The sequence below is a fragment of the Amblyraja radiata genome, chromosome 2 (assembly GCF_010909765.2).
Source record: "Amblyraja radiata isolate CabotCenter1 chromosome 2, sAmbRad1.1.pri, whole genome shotgun sequence".
In the NCBI taxonomy this organism is placed as follows: Eukaryota; Metazoa; Chordata; class Chondrichthyes; order Rajiformes; family Rajidae; genus Amblyraja; species Amblyraja radiata.
Genome location: NC_045957.1, coordinates 146,762,732 through 146,784,422, shown reverse-complemented (window position 1 = coordinate 146,784,422; position 21,691 = coordinate 146,762,732). Strand labels below are relative to the sequence as shown.

At 41.7% G+C, this 21,691-nt stretch overlaps 1 long non-coding RNA gene and 1 other non-coding gene across 2 annotated transcripts; both read right to left on the bottom strand.

Moving 5' to 3' along the window:
* Positions 1–56: 56 nt before the first annotated feature.
* On the bottom strand, positions 57–20,990 carry LOC116984765. The gene is made up of 5 exons (XR_004415120.1): positions 20,913–20,990; positions 11,189–11,251; positions 7,733–7,795; positions 4,444–4,494; positions 57–93 (listed from the first exon to the last, which is right to left on the bottom strand). It is a non-coding gene; the product is annotated as an uncharacterized LOC116984765 (long non-coding RNA).
* LOC116970581 lies at positions 18,367–18,558 on the bottom strand. Its single transcript, XR_004411200.1, has one exon. It is a non-coding gene; the product is annotated as a U2 spliceosomal RNA (small nuclear RNA).
* Positions 20,991–21,691: the final 701 nt, after the last annotated feature.

Sequence of the window (21,691 nt, the reverse complement as noted above, 5' to 3'; positions counted from 1 at the left end):
GCATGGAGTCGCATGCTCGTGGGACAGGCCCTTTAGACAATAAAAACTGCTAGTTACCTGCGAACTAAGATATCCAGAGCTTCCTTGTCCTCCCTATAAAATGTAAATACATTAACTTTAGTCCAAGCACGTAGAAACCATGCAGATCAGTGATGTTAATGATTAATTTACTTGCAAAGCTGCATAACACTTAAGATGTCAGTGTACCTAACCTGTAACATATTAAGCAAGAATTAATTAATACTTCCTAAACTTTATCTCAAAACAGTCTGTGTAAAACAGAGGAAAATGGCCCAGAGGTTCATGGTAAGGTGTCACATCTCCACAACACTTACATTGACCTGGGATGTCCAGGGCTTCCCCATAGAGACATGCAGATCATTTGAATGCAATAGAAACCAGTCCAAAATACCCACGTAACAAAGACAGGAACTGGGATTGTGGGGAAGGGAGAACATCCTTATCCTCTTACATTCATCTCCTCCTCTCTGGTCAGTTGGGCAACCAATTCTATTGCTGCCCAAAGAAAGATGTAAGGTCTGAGACAGTTAAAGCCCTGTCCCACTGTACGAGTTCATTCCAAGAGCTCTCCCGAGTTTAAAAAAAAAATCAAACTCGTGGTAAGCACGGAGAATGAATGTAGTGGGTACATTGGAGCTTGTGGACGTCTCTTAGCGGCTCGTAACGCTAACGGCAGGTACTCGGGAAATGCGGTAAGCTCGGGATGACTGGTGAAGATTTTTCAACATGTTGAAAAATGTCCACGAGAGCCCCGAGTACCGACGAGCGGCCATTACCGTAAATCTCCGAGTTCGAATCAGGGTAAACTCAGGAGAACTCTTTGAATGAACTCGGACAATGGGACAGGGCTTTAAGACAGCACTCACTCTAGGGTTCTTTTCTGCACAAAGGCAGGAGGTAGCCTCATGCACTTGAGATTGTTTTTATTATTAAATCATTGATATGGTGCAAATTTTAAGATGACAGGCTTTGGTTTGAATCCATCTTCTTCCCCAATATCCTCCAAGGGACACTAAAAAAATGTAAGTGCGCTCTTTATGCATGCGTTCTTTATACAAGGATGTTATTCATATTAAGGGAGGTAGGTTTGGGTGATGGTCTGGGCTATGTCCATAACTCTGCAATTTCTTGCAATCTTGGATGGAGCTATTGCCAAAACAGGCTGTAATGCATCCCAATAATATGATTTCTCCAATGCATCTGTCAAGTTCGGTAAGGGTTGTTGGGGATATGCTGAACTTCCTAAGCCTTCTAAGGAAGTAGAGCCATTTGTATGCTTTTTTGGCCATAGCTTCATTGCAACCAGCAAAATAGTGTTAACTCTGAATAGATGGCAGCTAATCTGAAGCCCAAAGAAGTGATAATAATTATGTTCAGTGCTAATCTGTGGAGCCCACATATTCATTACTTTGGTAAAATTATGCAGGCTTCTAAAGTAACTACAGGGAATTCATTTAATTGTGTGTTATGTTAGGGCTAAGATGCAAATTTGTATTCCACCCCAGCGACCAGCATCATATTATATTGAAACATGGATCAAACCAGCTTCCGGGTTTCGAAATCTTCACATTTTTTAACAATTCATTGCATCACCAACATCCACATCTGATTTAACAATCCAAATACAAATCAAGGTAACTTTTCATCAGAAGCAGAACCCGTCAAAATTTGTGCTGACATTTTTTGGTGGGTTTCTATGCTTAAATGTGGGAGGGTCAGCCTGTCGAGGATATGCCTGGTCAGCCATGGCTGGAAATGCAACCGTAGATGAAACATTCCAGTCTCCAAGCAGGACAACATCAAAGCCGCACCATCATCTCTCACAGATGGACGGATGCCAACCGTCCATCTGCTTACATGTAATACAACAGCATCCTCTGCACAAACTGCAATCAAACTGCATCATTAAATATGGGAGATTATCATCAAGCAACAGGTAGTTGAGGGAGATGACACTGGGCATTGGGAGTTCCTCCCCTCCGATGACTTAAATGTTGAATTTATTCAAGCACCTAGATTGCTGATTTTTTGGCAATTGCACACTCAGCCTTGGAGCATGGATTAAGATATTGATTGCAGCAGCAATGTGAACACACTGCCTGTAAACTGCAGCCAATCTGTATCTAAGCTCTTGGGGTTTACCTTCTGCCATTGAAAGTTTACATTTAAGGATCTCAAGTGAGTATAAGACTCTCTGTAATAGTAAATGTTAAAGCCCATTTAAAGATGTTCATGATGTATCTTTCATTGCTGCAAATAAAGAGTATTGTAAAGATTTTTTTTTAAAGAAAATACAAAATGCATTAACTCTAATTAAAAAATTGGAAAGCAGAGGTAAATTAAGAGAGAAGGAATGCTGAGTGCATAGATTGTGCTGAAGCAAAATTATGTTTATACTTGCAATAATTTAAGAGGTAGGACTATGTCAGGTTGAAAGCAAACACATAGCCTGGGACAGAATGCAGCAAATGTAACCAGGATCATGTTGTGTAGTTCTTGAAACATCTGCCATGCATTTGCCCACTCACCCAACCTATCTAAGTCACCTTGCAGCCTCCTAGCATCCTCCTCACAGCTAACACTGCCCCCCAGCTTCGTGTCATCTGCAAACTTGGAGATGTTGCATTCAATTCCCTCGTCCAAATCATTAATATATATCGTAAATAGCTGGGCCCCCAGCACTGAGCCTTGCGGTACCCCACTAGTCACTGCCTGCCATTCTGAAAAGGACCCGTTTATTCCTACTCTTTGCTTCCTGACAGCCAGTTCTCTATCCACATCAATACTGAACCCCCAATGCCGTGTGCTTTACGTTTGCATACTAATCTCTTTTGTGGGACCTTGTCAAAAGCCTTCTGAAAGTCCAGATATAACACATCCACTGGTTCTCCCTTATCCACTCTACTAGTTACATCCTCAAAAAATTCTATAAGATTCGTCAGACATGATTTACCTTTCATAAATCCATGCTGACTTTGTCCAATGATTTCACCACTTTCCAAATGTGCTGCTATCCCATCTTTAATAACTGACTCTAGTATTTTCCCCACTACCGATGTTAGACTAACTGATCAGTAATTCAAAACTCTTTTTAAAAAGTGGGGTTACATTAGCTACCCTCCAATCCTCAGGAACTACTCCAGAATCTAAAGAGTTTTGAAAAATGATCACTAATGCATCCACTATTTCTGCGGCTACTTCCTTAAGTACTCTGGGATGCAGCCTATCTGGCCCTGGGGATTTATCGGCCTTTAATCCATTCAATTTATCTAACACCACTTCCCGACTAACCTGGATTTCACTCAGTTCCACCATCTCATTTGACCCCGGTCCCCTGCTATTTCCTAGCAGATTATTTATGTCTTCCTTAGTGAAGACAAAGTAGTTATTCAATTGGTCTGCCATGTTCCCCATGTTCAATTCACCTGTTTCTGACTGCAAGGGACCTACATTTGTTTTAACTAATCTTTTTCTCTTCACATATCTATAAAAGCTTTTGCAGTTAGTTTTTATGTTCCCTGCCAGTTATCTTTCATAATCTATTTTCCCTTTCCTAATTAAGTCCTTGGTCCTCCTCTGCTGGATTTTGAATTTCTCCCAGTCCTATGGTAGGCTGCTTTTTCTGGCTAATTTGGATGCTTCATCTTTTGATTTGACACTATTCCTGATTTCCCTTGTTATCCACAGATGCACTACCTTCCCTGATTTATTATTTTACCAAACTGGGATGAACAATTGTTGTAGTTCATCCATGCGGTCTTTAAATGCCTTCCATTGCATATCCACCGTCAACACTTTAAGAATCAATTGCCAGTCTATCTTGGCCAATTCACGTCTCATACCCTTAAAGTTACCATTCTTGAAGTTCAGAACCCTTGTTTCTGAATTAACTATGTCACTCTCCATCCTACTGAAGATCTCAAACCATATTATGGTCACTCTTGCCCAAGGGGCCACGCACAACAAGACTGCTAACTAACCCTTCTTCATTACTCAATAGGCAGGTTGTTGGAAATTGGTTAGATATAGAAGCAGGTGTGAGGTCAAGAGGGATACGTAGTGATGAACTGTAAAGCTAGTTAATGGACTTTCAGTGGAGGGAAGGAGAAACTGGTACAAGGTCAGCCAGGGTCAGGGGAAGAGAGTCAGGGAGGGAGTGAGGCGAAAAAGTATGGGATTTAAAAAAAAGGTAAGGACTATATAATGATACATATTTAAGTAGAACCATTTTTTCCAAACATCAGAAACACCTACAAATTGTTTTCAAACCAAGAAACAGAAAATAGTTTTAAAATCAGTTATTTAAAATAATCACAGAGATGCAGACAGCAACAGCAGTTCAAGTCACTGACCCACATTTCCACTGAGCTTGAGAAACCTCTGAAACATGCCACACATAATAATAATAATAATTTAAATTACCTCTCTGCCTTTTGGTCCAGAGGAACCAAATCCATGCTTGCCATCTATCCCCTGAGTGGTTAAAAACAATTAGAAATAGAGATGTACAATTTCCTTACAGCTTTTTCTCCAACATGCTACATTTGAAAAAGATGTCATCCACAAATGTGGAAAAGTCTCAAAACAAACAACCTCAGGTCGGTTAGTTTCTCTAGGGTAATCGGTACATTTAGTTTTTCAGAATCACAATTGCAAATATGCTCTGCAAATTTCAAATCAGCATTTTAACCAAAAAACACCAGAGGTAATTTTGGATTGACCAAAACTCAACGGGAAGTAAAAAGTTAAAAATATGTCTGAGGACTCAACTCAATGTGAACAAAATCATTGCCGTTGGTGTTAAAAGAATATGAAAACAATCTGTTCTCAGTACTCGTGCACTTTTGAAAACTTAAGGAACCTCCTGCTTCCATTTTAGTTAAGGAACTGTAGCGGCACCTAGTGGTGGCCTGAGTAATATCAAACCATTGCTATTGGCCGGCGCGGTCACGTGAGCGCGGGAGTTTTTCGCGGACTTTTGGCAAGCTCGTCATTCCAACTCCATGTGACTTGAGAGATCTTCGATTATTTGGCTGTGTATTAAATACTCGATAATTCCTTTATTTTCACATAAAAATAAAGAACTTGTATACCCTAAGTCTCGACTAGCCAAAGAACGATATTTGTTCGTTAGCCAAATATCACAATCGTGAATTCCCATCACTCAATTCTGGCTTCCCATCACTCAACTTCTGACCAGTTCCCAATCCCTGCCTGTGGCCTTCATCTCTGCAACACCCACCACATCATGACCTCATATCCTTCCAAGATCTACAAATAGCCACCCTTGGTGTTTGCCCTGACATAACTTACTCGACTTCACTCCTCCAATAAGCTTCTTGCCACATTCACATTTTCCCCACTGTCTCACACTGCAAACTATAATTTACCCTTTCCTTTGCTTCAGAATCCCTTGCCAAGCATAGTGTTGTCAGCCAGGTTGCCTTTCCGTCAAGGAGCCTGACAGGGTTTCCAAATGCAGCAGCGTTAAAATTCCACAGCTTTTGAAAAATCCTGCATCATAATTCTACTCCAAACCCTTCACCTTCCCCTTCCCCTTCCCCTTATCTATTCTGAAACCCCAATCCAATAAATACTGGGAGCATTGATTTTAAATGAATGTACATGATGGATATGGATCACTCTCACTCAAACATAGATACATAGACAATAGGTGCAGGAGTAGGCCCTTCGGCCCTTCGAGCCTGCACCGCCATTCAATATGATCATGGCTGATCATCCAATTCAGTATCCTGTACCTGCCTTCTCTCCATACCCCCTGATCCCTTTAGCCACAAGTGCCACATCTAACTCCCTCTTAAATATAGCCAATGAACTGGCCTCAACTACCTTCTGTGGCAGAGAATTCCACAGATTCACCACTCTCTGTGTGAAAAAGAAAATCTCATCTCGGTCCTAAAAGACTTCCCCCTTATCCTTAAACTGTGACCCCTTGTTCTGGACTTCCCCAACATCGGGAACAATCTTCCTGCATCTAGCCTGTCCAACCCCTTAAGAATGTTGTAAGTTTCTATAAGATCACCCCTCAACCTTCTAAATTCTGTCGAGTACAAGCCGAGTCTATCCAGTCTTTCTTCATATGAAGATAGAAAACCAGCATCATGCCTGTTTTAAATGGCCGGAAATTACATTTAGGGCTATTCCTTTTCATTTTTAAATGCTTACCTCAGGTGGCACATTGTGTGTCATTTCAAGGTGCAGAAGAATTTGGTCTGTCATACATCATAGATTATCAGTGATATTTTCCATCATTATGTTTCCTATCTTGGCGCAGATTCAAATATTATTTCTAATTAACATCAAATGTTAAAATAGGCCGGTTGGCAAAAGTGTGAAGTTCAAATTTTGTTCCATTGTTCACAAACACGATGCGGTTATTAACGCTTTATTTATTAGAACTGCTTTGTAGCGGCAAAAATAAACCTGATGAACCAAATCTGATGTGTTAATAAAACAAGAAGCCATGTTCCAAGGAGATAATAATGGAGCTGCATCATTGTATTTCAGTTTTAGACCAATATAGTCTTGCAGTACCAAAACATGCCCTTCAGCCCAACTCATCCATGCATGCCAACCAGATTTATAAACAAGCTACAGCCATTTGCCTGCATTTAGCCCATATTCTTCTGAACCTTTAATGTACATTCAGTCTGGCAGCTGTGCCTTTTACACACCATTCCCCACAGAAAGAATCAGTGAACTTACTTACAGTACATACATACCCCCAACTGGGCTGCAAGGTGTAATTAATTAAATAGATCTCCAAGAATGGACTGGATTGGAATGGAATACTTTATTGTCACATCGGACAAGTCACAGTGAAATTCTTTGCTGCCACATAAACAACACTGACAATATTACCAAGTAGCCCTGTCGGCTCTTTGACTCATGGATTCTATGTGAAGACATCCTACCAAGGACTGCACCACGCTCCCATTAACTTCAGCGATTACCTGTTTCCTCCTGAGTACTTATTCTATCCCACACAAAGTCATTATTGCATTCTAAACAAAAAGTGTACAGACTGTTAAATAAGCCATTTTAGTGGTCTGAGAAACGACTACTGGAGTTTTCAACAGATCTTGATTCGAAAATTCAGTATCTAGCATACAGGCTTTTCAGACACGTCTGCCCACAACGGTGGTCAGCGCTGAACTAACACGCACAAGTGAAAAACCGCGCGAACCAGCAGCCCCTCCCGAGTCACGTGACAGCGGCTTCCGAACGCCGGGTTCGATATCTGCGTGCACTAGCTACAGTGTCTACATTTTTGTTCTCTGCAGAATCTTCCTGATAATCTCAGAAACTAGTGTTATTTAACTATGAATAAATTTGACCACTTTAAACCCTGTATTAAAACAGTTTTGAGTTTGACAAGTACTTGTTAGTGGATGACTACACAAATTAAGAAAGGTTGCAGATAAATTGTGCAATAATTAGTAGTGGATTGCTCATTCATTCATTACTAGATCTTATATCAGCTCATTCATGACAGTCTGACAGGATAATAAGATAATGTTAACTTTAATCAGGATACCAAAATATAGCCAGCTTCACACTTATATATTCAAGTGTCAATCTGAAACAATCTGATTATAACCTGAAACCTCTTCACCTTTTTTGGCCATTTAAATTTAAATATTTTGCCTGAAAATGCGTTAGTAGAAAGTACAAAATAAAATGAACTCACCATTATTCCACGGGGTCCACCTATTCCTCCCACACCTTGTTTTCCAGAATTCCCAGATTGACCCTGTTAAATAACCCAAATGACTAATTCAGAATTGCATAACAATGCCAACTATTTATTAACTGAAAGTGGAGCATAGAACAGTACATGGAACAATACAGCACAGGAACAGTGTCTTGTTCAGAATAATGCGTATGGCAAACATGATGCCAAGAGCAGCCCTTATCAGCCTGCACATAGTCCTTGTCCTTCCACTCTCTGCATATCTATGTGCATATCAAAAAGCCTACATAGAAACATAGAAAATAGAAAAATAGGTGCAGGTCGGCCATTCGGCCCTTCGAGCCCCCACCGCCATTAAATATGCTCATGGCTGATCATCTAAAATCAGTACCCTGTTCCTGCTTTTTCCCCCCCATATCCCTTGATTCCTTTAGCCCTAAGAGCCGAATCTAATTCTCACTTGAAAACATCAAGTGAATTGGCCTCCACTGCCTTCTGTGGCAGAGAATTCCACAGATTCACAACTCTCTGGGAGAAGAAGCTTTTCCTCATCTCAGTCCTAAATGGCCTACCCCTTATTCTTAAACTGTGACCCCTGGTTCTGGACACCCCCAACATCAGGAACATTTTTCCTGCATCTTGCCTGACCAATCCTTTAAGAGTTTCTATACGATCGTCTCTCTCCCTTATAAGTTCCAGTGAATACAAGCCCAGTCGACCCATTCATTCATCATATGTCAGTCCCGCCATCCCAGGATTTAACCTGATGAACCTACGCTGCACTCCCTCAATAGCAATAATGTCCTTCCGCAAATTAGGAGACCAAAATTGCACACAATCCTCCAGGTGCGGTCTCACCAGGGCCCTGTACAACTGCAGTAGGACCACCTTGCTCCTAAACGCAAATCCTCTCACAATGAAGACCATTCACTTTCTTCACTGCCTGCTGTACCTGCATGCTTACTTTCAGTGACTGATGTATAAGCACGTCCAGGTCTCATTGTACCTCCCCTTTTCCAAATCTGATACCTCAGATAATAATCTGCCTTCCTGTTCTTGCCATCAAAGTGGATAACCTCACATTTATCCACAATATACTGCATATGCCATGCATTTGTCCACTCATCCAACCTATCCAAGTCACCCTGCAGCCTCATAACATCCTCATCGCAGCTCACACTGCCACCCAGCTTTGAGTCATCCGTAAACTTGGAGATGTCACATATAATTCCCTCATCTAAATCGTTAATATATACTGTAAATAACTGGGATACAGCACTGAGCCTTGCGGCTCCCCACTAGTCACTGCCTGACATTTTGAAACGGATCCGTTAATTCCTACTCTTTGCTTCCTGTCTGCCAACCAATTCTCTCTATCCATGTCGATACCCTACCCCCAATACCATGTGCACTCATTTTGCACACTAGTCTCTTGTGTGGGATCTTGTCAAAGGTTTTTTGAAAGTGCAGATACACTGTATCAACTGGCTCTCCTTTATCCATTGTGCTTGTTACATCCTCAAAAAGTGGGGTTATATTGGCTACCCTCCAGCCCACAAGAATTGATCCAGATTCGAGAGAACATTGGAAAATGATCACCATTTCTGTAGCTGATCTATATCCCGCTGTATACTTTACACTTTACTCTGGTACAGTGGCGTAGCGATAGAGTTGCTGCCTTACAGCGCTTGTAGCGCCGGAGATCTGGGTTCGATCCCGACTACGAGTGCTGCCTGTACAGAATTTATACGTTCTCCCCGTGACTGCGTGGGTTTTCTCCGAGATCTTTGGTTTCCTCCCACACTCCAAAGACTTACAGGTTTGTAAGTTAATTGGCTTGGTATAAGTGTAATTTGTCCCTAGTGTGTGTAGGATAGTGTTAATGTGCGGGGCTTGCTGGCCTAAGGGCCTGTTTCCACGCTGTATCTCTAAACTAAACTTGTGGGCGGAGCACCAAGGCAAATTCCTTGTATGTGAATACTTGGCCAATAAACTTACTTACTTACTTACTTACTTACACTAAAACTAAACTAAACTTTAAAGCATGTATAATCAATCAGCTACAAATGGTTTTCCCTCTAAGAAATTAGTTCTTCTGTGCATAAAGCTCTGTACCTGGAATATCAGCTCATACAATATACCCTTAAATCATCATTCCTATGCATACAATAAAAATGGAAATCTTTACATATTACCAACAAGAAAATATATATTATTTTTAAAATATATATTATTTGGGTGAACTTGATGAAACAGAATTACAAAATAATTTATTTTTAATGAAAGAAGACAGTAACTTAGATCATTTGGAAAAATCTTCCAAATATTCTGTGAATCAAATTGTTTTCATGACAGGTCTGCTATTTAATTGTGATTAAGTTTGAGAGCACTCAGTTTATGACATTGCATATGTAATGGCCAAGTATAAGTGCAGGCATTTCATAACTTGTAAGTTTTGATCTTGGTTCTCCTTCTTAACGCACCCAGTGCTCTCCTTAGTTAGTTTAGTTTATTATTGTCACGTGTACTGAGGTACAGTGAAAAGCTATTTTGTTGCGTGCTATCCAGTCAACGAGAAGACTATACGCGGTTACAACGAAGCCGTCCACAGTGTACAGATGCAGGTATATTATTTAGTGCAAGATAATGTCCAATAAAGTCCGATTGTGGATAGTTCAAAGATCTCCAAAGAGGTAAATGCTGGGTAGAGACAGCACTCTAGTTTCTTTTGGAATGAAATAACTAAAGTCCTTATAGCAAGATGCAAGAATAGATGGTACTTTTTGATCTCATCTCTTCCACTGCTTTCTTTGCCTTCTGTTAAATTCGGCCATGCAAGATGCTTCATCTTTAAAATGCTTAAGTACCCCAAGTTAACTCTTTTGTTGTGATAAATATACTTTTACAGCTGCCAAATTTACCAAAAGAAAAATCTATTTTGTTGCTACTTTCTAACCTCTTGCCCAACATTCCCTCCCATTACTTTAGGGATTTCCTTTTCTAATCATCTTCCAATTTGTTTCACAATTCCTCTATTTCTAATGAGCCTGTCAAGTTGTTTTGCTTCCATACGATCTTATCTGAATAAATGTTTCCACATTATCTCATCCCATCTACTGATATAACTAGTATCCAATGCATGTTAGAGCTTTTGATCTCTGGATTGCATTAAGATTTATGATGCAGTGTTCTTTTTAAATCACTGGACGTACTAACCCATATGTAACGCTTCCAACTTTACAAATGAACGCAGTTCAAAAGTAATTTATTTGCTGTAAAACACACAGCCATGGTTCTTTTCAAGTTTATCATGCTCTTTAGTACCATCTCTTGTTCTCCTTGGAAATTTGTAAATGTTGATCTTATCCCCAAGTAAACCTCCATCCTTCATTTACAGGCTGCCCATTCACTGGTGATCATGTTATGTTAGATAAATAACAAAACATAACTTACAGTGCTCCCTGTTCGACCATTGTCTCCAGTTATTCCATCAAGCCCCGGATTTCCACGTTGGCCCTGCCATAGGAATGATAAACGTTGATTACAAAGACCACTTATTGCACAATTTGTAAATAAATCTAATCCATAACTCACTATTAGAAATGCACCAATGCCATCTTTAAATTCACCAATAATACCACTGTTGTTGGGCAAATAATGGGTAATGATGAGTTTAGTTTAGTTTAGTTTATTGTCAGGTGTACTGAGGTACAGAGAAGGCAAGGCAAGGCAAGGCAACTTTATTTATATAGTACATTTCATACACGAGGCAGACTCAAAGTGCTTCACATAAAAACATGTCATACAATAAAATGAAATAATAAAATGAAATAAAATAGAAGAATTAAAATAAAATAAAAGCAAGAAAGGCTTTTGTTGTGTGCTAACCAGTCAGCTGAAAGACAATACATGATTAAAATCCATCCATCCATAGTAACATCTACGGGGTAACAATGATCTATTCTACATTTTCTTAGAACATCCTATTTGATGTCTCATTTTCACACCTTGCCCCTCCATATCTCTGTGTCTCCCTCTCCCCTGACTCTCAGTCTGAAGAAGGGTCTCGACCCAAAACATCACCCATTTCTTCTCTCCAGAGATGCTGCCTGTGCCGCTGAGTTACTCCAGCATTTTGTATCTATTTTAGATTACCAGGAAGGCTTTCCTTGACGAAATGCAACATCCTGATTCCTATGACCATGATTGCTCAGAAATAGAGATGGGACAATCAATGGTTTAATGGTGCGTTTGTGTCACCTGTGCACTGCACAGTGAAATTATTTTTGGATAGATCACACGTGCATGAGTCACCATAAGTCGGCGCCATTTGCAAAAAGTCCAAAATCCAGTCCACGCACTTGATGTAATGTTGCGGCTCCCGATCCAGGTAAACCCCAGGATGCTGCAGGGTCTCCTCCATTGCCTTTGACCGGCTCGATCCATGAACCAACGACCCTATCCTTGCCCAACCATCTTTATGTTCCAGGGGTGTCTTTTGCAGCCGACATTGAGGCAATACCCCGGTCCATCTCCTACTGGCCCCAGGGTGCTATTGAGAACTTCCATATATTAGGAACCCACAAAAGCCCTACGTGGATTACATAAGTGTGCCTCACCTCATCAATGTCCCACTTCCCATTCTTGTCAGCTATCTTTTTTTGTGTCTGCTGTTCTCACATTGGCCTCATTAGCCTTTTGCCAATTTACAAACCCAGTGTGGAAATAAGTGATCCATGATCCAGAGAGACTGCCTAAGAAGAAACAATTCAAGAATGCAGTCTTACAAATCTACTGAACAGCACCTTTGTCTAGAACACAGATGCTATGATCATGTCAGGACTTTCATATGAAGAAAGACTACATAGACTCGGCTTGTACTCGCTAGAATTTAGAAGATTGAGGGGGGATCTTATAGAAACTTACAACATTCTTAAGGGGTTGGACAGGCTAGATGCAGGAAGATTGTTCCCGATATTGGGGAAGTCCAGAACAAGGGGTCACAGTTTAAGGATAAAGGGGAAATCGTTTAGGACTGAGATGAGAAAATCTTTTTTTACACAGTGAGTGGTGAATCTGTGGAATTCTCTGCCACAGAAGGTAGTTGAGGCTAGTTCATTGGCTATATTTAAGAGGGAGTTAGATGTGGTCCTTGTGGCTAAAGGCATCAGGTGGTATGGAGAGAAAGCAGGTACAGGATACTGAGTTGAATGATCAGCCATGATCATATTGAATGGCGGTGCAGGCTCGAAGGGCCTAATGGCCTACTCCTGCACCTATTTTCTATGTTTCTATGTTTCTATGATTCCGATCTTCAATAGGGTAAATTATTCAGATTGCTTAATGCGAGACTTGGTTAATAGAAGTCAAGGCAATGATCACTCAAGTTTTTAGACATCATGAGTCTAATGTTTCAAGTGGTCTGACTTGACTGAATATATGTAGGAAGGAACTGCAGGTGCTGGTTTAAACTGAAAAGACACACAAAAAGCTGGAGTAACTCAGCAGGACAGGCAGCATTCTGGCTGAATGAATATATGTTGAATGAATATATCTCTGCTATGACTGAATATATGTTGAACAAAATTAAAGGTTTTAATTTTACTTCACTTCTGTTTGACGAAGTCAAAACAAAAAATAGTTTTGACAGATTTCGATTTTTAAATCAGTAAATCTTGATAAATGTCATTACACCTCATACTCACTAATCAACAAAATAATTCCCATTGTGAATTGTGAAATTATAATGTACAGCCATTAGTCACAGACAAGTCACAACAGCCATTCAAAACATTTCTTGTCGACCTCCCATTTGCTCTCGATCATTGCGCCAGGCTGTATTATTTATGCACTTTAAAAATGTCTGCCCTAACTTCCCTAATTGTATCCAGATCTGCTAATACAATTGATAAAAATCAACAGAGCCTAAATGATTGCTATCTGTCAAATTTGTAAAATAATAAACTTGAATTGCTGCATTTAGTGCCAACTTTTCATTGTGAGAATCGCTGTTTTATCTTGACTTCAATGCTACAATGCTATATGTATAGGAAGGAACTGTAGATGCATGTTTAAACCGAAGATAGACACAAAATGCTGGAGTAACTCAGCAGGACAGGCAGCATCTCTGGAGAGAAGGAATGGGTGACGTTTCGGGTCAAGACCCTTCTTCAGACTCACCCATTCCTTCTCTCCAGAGATGCTGCACATACTCTGGGCAGAAGAAAAAACTGGTAAGAATACTAAAGCTCTTTTCCTAACTCCTTATTCACTCTTTGCAGGTGATTGGACCCTCATTGGGGCCAATCCTGGTCGAAGACTAAATAGATTAGTTCCTGAGAACAAAAGTTAAATATCTGGAATGGAAATACGCCTCATTCAATACCATATCTTGCCAGCAGATGGCAGTGTTTCTCCTTTTAGGAGGTTGGGTAAATGAAAGTCTAGAATGAGTTAGAGTGAACTTGAATGAGTCTAGAATGAGTTAGAGTTTAACTTGTCCAATGTACCAACAACAGAACAATGGCATTCCTACTGCTGCAGCTCAATAGGCCTGTATATGCAATAACACGCAGTTAATATAAAATAATCAAAAATCCAATAAATTAATAAGCGGAATATTAGTTAACCATAATAGCGCAAACACCTAAATCTGTAGTGAAACCAAAGGCACAGTCCGTAGAAGATTATAACAGCTAAATCATAGCGTTGTGTGGAGTTAAAGAGCCTGATGGTTGCTTCGAAGAAGCTAATCTTGGTGGTCATAGTTTTCAGGTTCTTGTACCTTCCTCCCGATGGTACTTGCAAAATAAGAGCGTGGCCAGGATGGTGTAGGCCTTTCATGATATTGGCTTTCATTTTGAGGCAGCGCCTCCTATGGTGGATGGTGGAGAGGTCAGAACCTGCGATAAGTGGATCTACCACTTTCGGTAACCTCCTTTGCTACTGGGCATTCGAGTAGCCAAGCTGGGCCGTGATGCAACCAGTCAGTATGCTCCCTACCATACACCTGTAGACGTTTAATGAAGTATTTGGTGACATACAAAATCCCCTCAAGCTTCTAAGGAAGTAGAGCCATTGAGAAGTATTTCTTTATGATTGCATTAATATGCTGCATTCAGGACAGATCCTCAGAGACATGCACGCTCAAGAACTAGCAGCTCTTCACTTGCTCCAACACCATTCTGTTGGTGAGGAGGAATTAGTGGATCCACGGCTTTCTCCTCCTGAAGTCAACAATCACATTCTTGTTCTTAACCTTGAGAAAAAGATTGTTGTTCTGGCACCATTCAATCTTCCTCCTGTACACTGACTCATCATTACCCGTTATTTGTCCAACACCTGTGATATCATCGGCAAATTTAAAGATGACTTTGGAGCTGTAGATAGACACAAAAAGCTGGAGTAACTCCACGGGTCAGACAGCATCTCTGGAGAAAAGGAATAGGTGATGTTTCGAGCTGCACAATGATAGGTATGGAGAGGGTAGAGTGGGGGAATGAGCTCATAGACTTGAGGTGCTCCTGTGTTTATAGAGCTGGAAGGATTGTAAACAATTCATACTAATTATAATCTGCAGAAGCTGTGCACCCATTACATAGGGATGCGCAGAGACTCAGTTCCCTGAGTTTGATGATGTTTAGAGGGGACGATGGTGTTGAACGCTAAGCTGCAGTCGATGGACAACAGCCTGATGCACGTGTTCTTATTGTCTTGGGCATAATGGATAGCCAGTGATATTATTGGACCCACCACAGAATTTGATATGTTATATCTTTTAACACAGATGTCAGTGCAAATAACATATCCAGTTTAACCAGCATCCACCAAAACTCATTTCTTATTGATGTTCACACCATCCAGAACACTGTAATAAAAGACACAAAGTGTGGCGGTAACTCAACAGGTCAGGTAGCATCACTGAATAACATGAATAGGTGACATTTTGGGGTCAGGACCCTTTTTCAGACTGATCAGTGTGAGGAGTGGCCACGACCTGAAACATCATGTATCCAAGTTCTCCAGAGACGCTGCCTGACCCACTGAGTTACTCCAGCACACCGTGTCTTTTTTTTTGTCAACGAGCACCTGCAGTTCCTTGCGTCTATCCTTTCCCAATCTAACATATTTTCTTCATCTTACTATCTGACACTCTGTCACCTTTGGCTCTGCTTCTACTTGTCTTCTATTCTTTGGTCTTTGCTTCCTGTTCACCATCTGGGTTTTCATAGACATTTAACAGAGACTCTTACATGAATACAGCACTGATTTTTTTAACGTAGAACTTATGTATATTAAGGACATTCTGGACTGGCATCCAATATCGTTGCAATCAGTGAGTGCAAAATAGTGAGATTAAACGAGAACTTACCAGTTTGAAGTTTGATCTGTATTTTATGAGGAGTTACGATGAGGGATTACGTGAAGAACCCGCTCAGTGCGCAGGCGCGGCATACTTCCAAGCAGCGGTGTGGAATCACAGATAGACAGTTATTTGAAGTAAACATAGTAAAGATAAGGAGACATCAATTTATTAGTTTGATCCATATAATGAGGGTGGGAGCGGAGGGCACGTAATCCCTCATCGTAACTCCTCATAAAATACAGATCAAACTTCAAACTGGTAAGTTCTCGTTTAATCTCACTATTTTACTTCGGAGTCACGTGAGTGACTACGTGAAGACTTCAAAGCTCTGTGATTTCAAACCGTGTAACAGTTCATACTTCACTCGCTGCCGAAGTCATTCGAGGGAGGAAGTATGTTATCGTAATCAACCATGAATCTGTTTGTAAAAACAATAATGGTGTTATTAACAACAACAAGACCAATTGCTCCCCCGGGCTTAAATTATATATTTCTTGCAGATTCTTTTTCTGCAAACGATACAGGTTCTGTCAGTGGTTTGTTATAAAAGTTCGGAACGTATACTCCCTAGACCACCCTGCAGTAGCCAGGATGTGGTCCATAGGCTCGTCCATCCTCTTAGTTACTGACGTGGAAGCTGTTCTGGTGGAATAAGATTTTATACACGTTTGTATTTACTCCAGCAACTCCCAGTACCTGCTTGAGCCACTAGAGATAGTTTAGCTCGTCACCCGACCATGAGGTTTCCTGTGGCTGACCCATAAGGCTTTTTCCTCTCCCTCGGTATTCCTTATTGTGTCGATCTCTAAGTGGGTCATGACACATAAAACGTGGTTCAGGTGGATATGCCCGGAATTTCATGACTGGACCTGATGTTCCTGGTCTGTTCTGTTTGGCCAACCCTTGAATGGGCATGTGACACTATCTGGTGTTATAACCATGTTGTCCCATCGCAGTAGATGGGAGAGCTGGCTCTTTGTGTTGATGTAAGGCCACCAGCATGTCCATCTTCAGGGTAGGCTGTTCCAGGGTGAGTGACCTGGCTGGTGATCATCCCCTAAGGTATGTCAGGATTTCACTGACATCCCAATTTGGGTGTACCTATTTCTGGGGAATGGATTGATATACCTCTCCTGTATCTGATCACCAGTGAGCGGTACCCAAGTTGAGTAGGCTAACAGAACATGTCCTTCATTGTGGTGAAGACCTGCCAGGAGCTCCAGTACAGTTTTTTGTTATAGTTGAATGTGTAATTCCTGTTTTGGAAACAGTGTACCATTTCTTGATGCTCCTCAGGTATGTTCCCTAGGATATGCGACGGAATGCTGTCATCAGGTTGATAGTGCTCCTGATCCAAGCACAGCAATGGTCTTCCCAATTCTGCAATTCTTTTAATGACCATGTCGAGGATCACTGGGAACCATGCTTGTGGACTTGGTCCACTGTAATTTGCGTAGTACCCGACTGATGAAGCCGTAGTACCTATTGAAGAGGTAGAAGGAAAGGAAAACATAGAGATTAGGTTCCCCCCACCCCTCAATACGCGGGAATGTCTCCATTGCCGCTGCCTTGAGATTGGTTTCATGTGACGTAAGTTAGTACGTGGTGATTTAATTGGATATAAGGAATCGATATCTGGTGTCCATATTGCTTAGTGATTTCAGCAAATATTTTTGGTTTAAATGTATGTTTACAGTATTTAGCTCACCTGATAGGTGAGTTACTGATGGTCAAACATGTTTGACGACATACGGTTTCCAATTGTTAATAAATTGTCCCCTAATATCGATGTTCTCCGCCCAAGTGGTTTGGTATATGCCACCACTGATGTTGTTATCTTATAAACGAACATGCAAATTTGGTGGATTACTGAGCAAATGCTTCACTAGAATTAAGTAAGTTAATATATAACATGTTTAAGTCAATTCATATTGGCATTAAGTATTACAAGCTCAGTAACACATCAGGACACATAAGATGTTACTCAAAACAGGTGGAAGTGTACAACCATAATCCTTCCTGCCGATAAATTCCATGATAACACTACAGATTAATCCATTTGCCCCCATATTACAGGTATGGAGATAGTTTTGAACACTAGTATCTCAGCTCATAGGAAAGGTACAAAGTTCAGTAGCTGGTAATGCTGCTATATCCCAATTACTTTGCCACGTAGTTGATTGGTGGTTAATGCACCATGACTGATAGTCTTAATGAATACCAGATAACAACGTTGTGGATGGTCAACGTAAATATCTGGATATATATTTTGTGCACCGTTCCCAGAGGCACTGCAATACTGGGTCGATGCGTGGAGTGGACGGAGCAAGCCCCTATTCCATCTCCCTGTTCCAAAATTCAATTTAATATATGGTCCCTAGATAAGGGACGTATCAGATTATTAAACTGATAAGAACAGATACTACACTTGATCTTAGCCAAAAGGCCGAGAAGCGATGCAGCTAAAGCTGTATCCAAGGATAGTTTGTCGTTAATATATAGACATGCCATGACGGAATGTTTCTAAGTGTCAGGGCTAGTTGATTCTGGATAACTTTGACTTAAATGCCGCAACGCTCATCATGGTTACTCCATCCAGGTAATTGCGGTATATCCGAAACTTATATGAGAAGGTACTGAATAGTGTGCATCTTCAAGGTCGATGTCTACCATAAAGTATCCTTGGATCCATGGTAGTAGTTACAAATCCCATGAATGGGTATACCTGGTGAAATACTCAAGTGGTTTATCAACGATGGTGCGACATTCACCATCGTGGGAGGGTAGACCACTTGGGGTGCTTGCTGAATTGGTGGCAAGATATTAATTCTATTCCCCTTGTATTTATTTTTTGGTATATAACTACCAAGAGTGATAGCTTCCTAACCAGGCGTGATTCATCCACCCCTTGTTAGTACAACCCTTAACCTTTATGTGATGGTAGGAACCATACTTATCTGTCTTCATTGTTGTTTTCTTCGGTTTCTGGTTCCTTGCTCTTGTAGGGACGATGTTTGTTGGGGGGTGGCACATTTTCCCCTGGGGCCTGCTCTGGGCCGTGGCCTAAAATGCTACAGGTTTGGCATGCAGGCCCCGAGCTTTCACCAGTACCATGAGGTAGACGCCCCTGGTGGACACGTTGAGGTACTGCTGTCTGGTTTAGTGTGGTGCTCATTCCAGACTCTGCCCTCTTGTGCCGAATAGTTTGAACACTTCGTCCAGTTTTTTAGGACTGGTTTGGTAAGTGCCAGGTAGCAGGATCTGTGCTTATGAGGTCGGCGTTCTCATAGTCCTGTTAATTTCATAGATTGAGGGCAGGTTTGTGAGTTCATTTCAGAAGTTATGAGGTATACCGTTGAACAGTAGGGTCAGGTGTTTTGCCATACTACCCTGCCCTTCTGGAATGAGCAGGTGGACATGATAGCCGACGTCAGGGTACCAAATGCATTTTTAAAATATTTAGGTTAAACGCGCTGCTCAATGTATCCCCCAATAATGGCGGGCACTTTGAGTAAATGCAATTTAGGGGAGGCGTGATAAAACCAACGCCTCATGGCTACCTGTCTTGGAGAGGTTTTTTGGAAAAGACAGGTAGTAAGCTGGCCATCAGTTGAGACTGAAAAGCCATCTCGCTAGTGGTGGAGCCACATAGCGGCCACACCCAGCAGCTCTTCCTGATCCTGTACCTCAAGCATACTCCCAATATTGTTCAGCCAGTGACCCCTCTTCATGACCAGCCCAGCCACTGGTCACCCCAAAGCTAACCACACTAAGGAGGAAGCGATGGGCAGTGCCTAGGCACTGTGGAGGGTATGCCTGAACCCTCCAGCGAGACTGCCCCTCACGTAGCGTGTCTCGCAGGAGCTCCTGCTCCAGGAGCCGCTCCAGCGGCTCAGGCGGCTGTCTCTCTCCCATGCGGGTGGAGAGACGTCCCCTCCGACAAGTCGGAAGCCACCGGCCGGATGCCTCTTCGGATGGCTAGACATCCAGCCCGCAGCTCAGGCACTAGCGGGACTGGCTTTGGCGCGGTGTGGGGATAGCGGAACGCCCGGTTAAATGTTCCTACCGCCTTCTTCTGGAGCTTTTGTGCCTTGTAGTAGCGAGAGCGCCCCTCAAGCAGCGCGTCTCGCAGGCACCTGCCCCGAGAGCCGCTCCAGCGGCTCAGGCGGCTCTCTCTCCCCCCGTGCGGGTGGAGAGACGTCCCGTCCCAAATCGGGAACACCTGCCGGATGCCTCTTCGGGTGGCTATACATCCAGCCCGCTAGCGGGCTGGGCTCGGCACGGTGTCGGGGAATAGAGGAACACCGGGTCGCTCCTACCGCCTGTTGCTGCCCCCCTTCCCCCCGACGGGAAACTTTCCTCCTCGAACGGGGGACAGTTTTGTTCCAGAGCCTTTTTCTCTGCCTGTAAAACACAAGCAGAAAAAGGGGCTCCCCTGTAAAAGAAACCCGACCTCAGGATACTCACCTGATGGTCCGTTTCACTGTTGCGGGAGAGCATAACTCCCGCTGCCGCTGTTGCACTGCTGGCGTAATGCCGCGCCTGCGCACTGAGCGGGTTCTTCACGTAGTCACTCACGTGACTCCGAAGTAAAATTAGTGATTTTCCTTGAAACATACAAATGACAAGTCATTGAATGACAGCCAATTTACAATGACTGTAAATTGTAAACACTCATTTAGTTAATAAATCATCATTCAATAGCATAATTTTCCTCATCATAATGGTGCAGCCAAATAATTACAATTTCACAAATCTGACCTAAAACCACATGAAGCCTCGCCGTTACGCCGTTTCAGTTTTACTACAAACCTGTCGACCTCGGACTCCCAGTTCTCCTTTTTGACCTGGAGGTCCAGTAGAACCAGGTATCCCCTATAACAAGAAAAGGCATGTCAAAATTGTAGTGAGCGAGTGTACTGCTGTGATAGCACACACATCAGCAATACATCTCCAGGCAAAGAAGTGGGTCTGTTCTAAATCAACATGATGAAAACCAGTCTTAGTTTGCCCCATCTGATGCTCTTGTCTGGTTGGGAATCCAAAGAGGAATCATAAATTATATGTCCTACAGCTGTTTTTTTGTTTGCATTTCCAAAAGCTTTATTAGAAAGTATCAAAGGCTTAAAATTATTCTCTCCACTTTAATTATTACCACTTAAGATTTAATGAGTGAGGCAATAGTACAAACTTCATATTATACCAAGTAGTGGCTGTTCATATGTTTGTAATCTGCATTATAAGCTAATGTAATGATTTGTTGGCAGGCTTGATAAGAATAAACAGCATGGCTTGCATGGCACTTAAAGCTATTTTCATGCTGTGATTTTTAAAATTGGACCTTGCAAGTTGTGCCAAACTGTACATTTTTTTTCCAAAGGAATTTCTAATAACCATATAACCATATAACAATTACAGCACAGAAACAGGCCATCTCGACCCCTCTAGTCCGTGCCGAACACATAATCTCCCCTAGTCCCATATACCTGCGCTCAGAAATCCTTTAGGAATTTGAGCTATACTATTTTCTTGATAAAGATAAGTAAAATGATTTATTTTAACCAGTTAATGACCAGCAACATGGCCAAGTA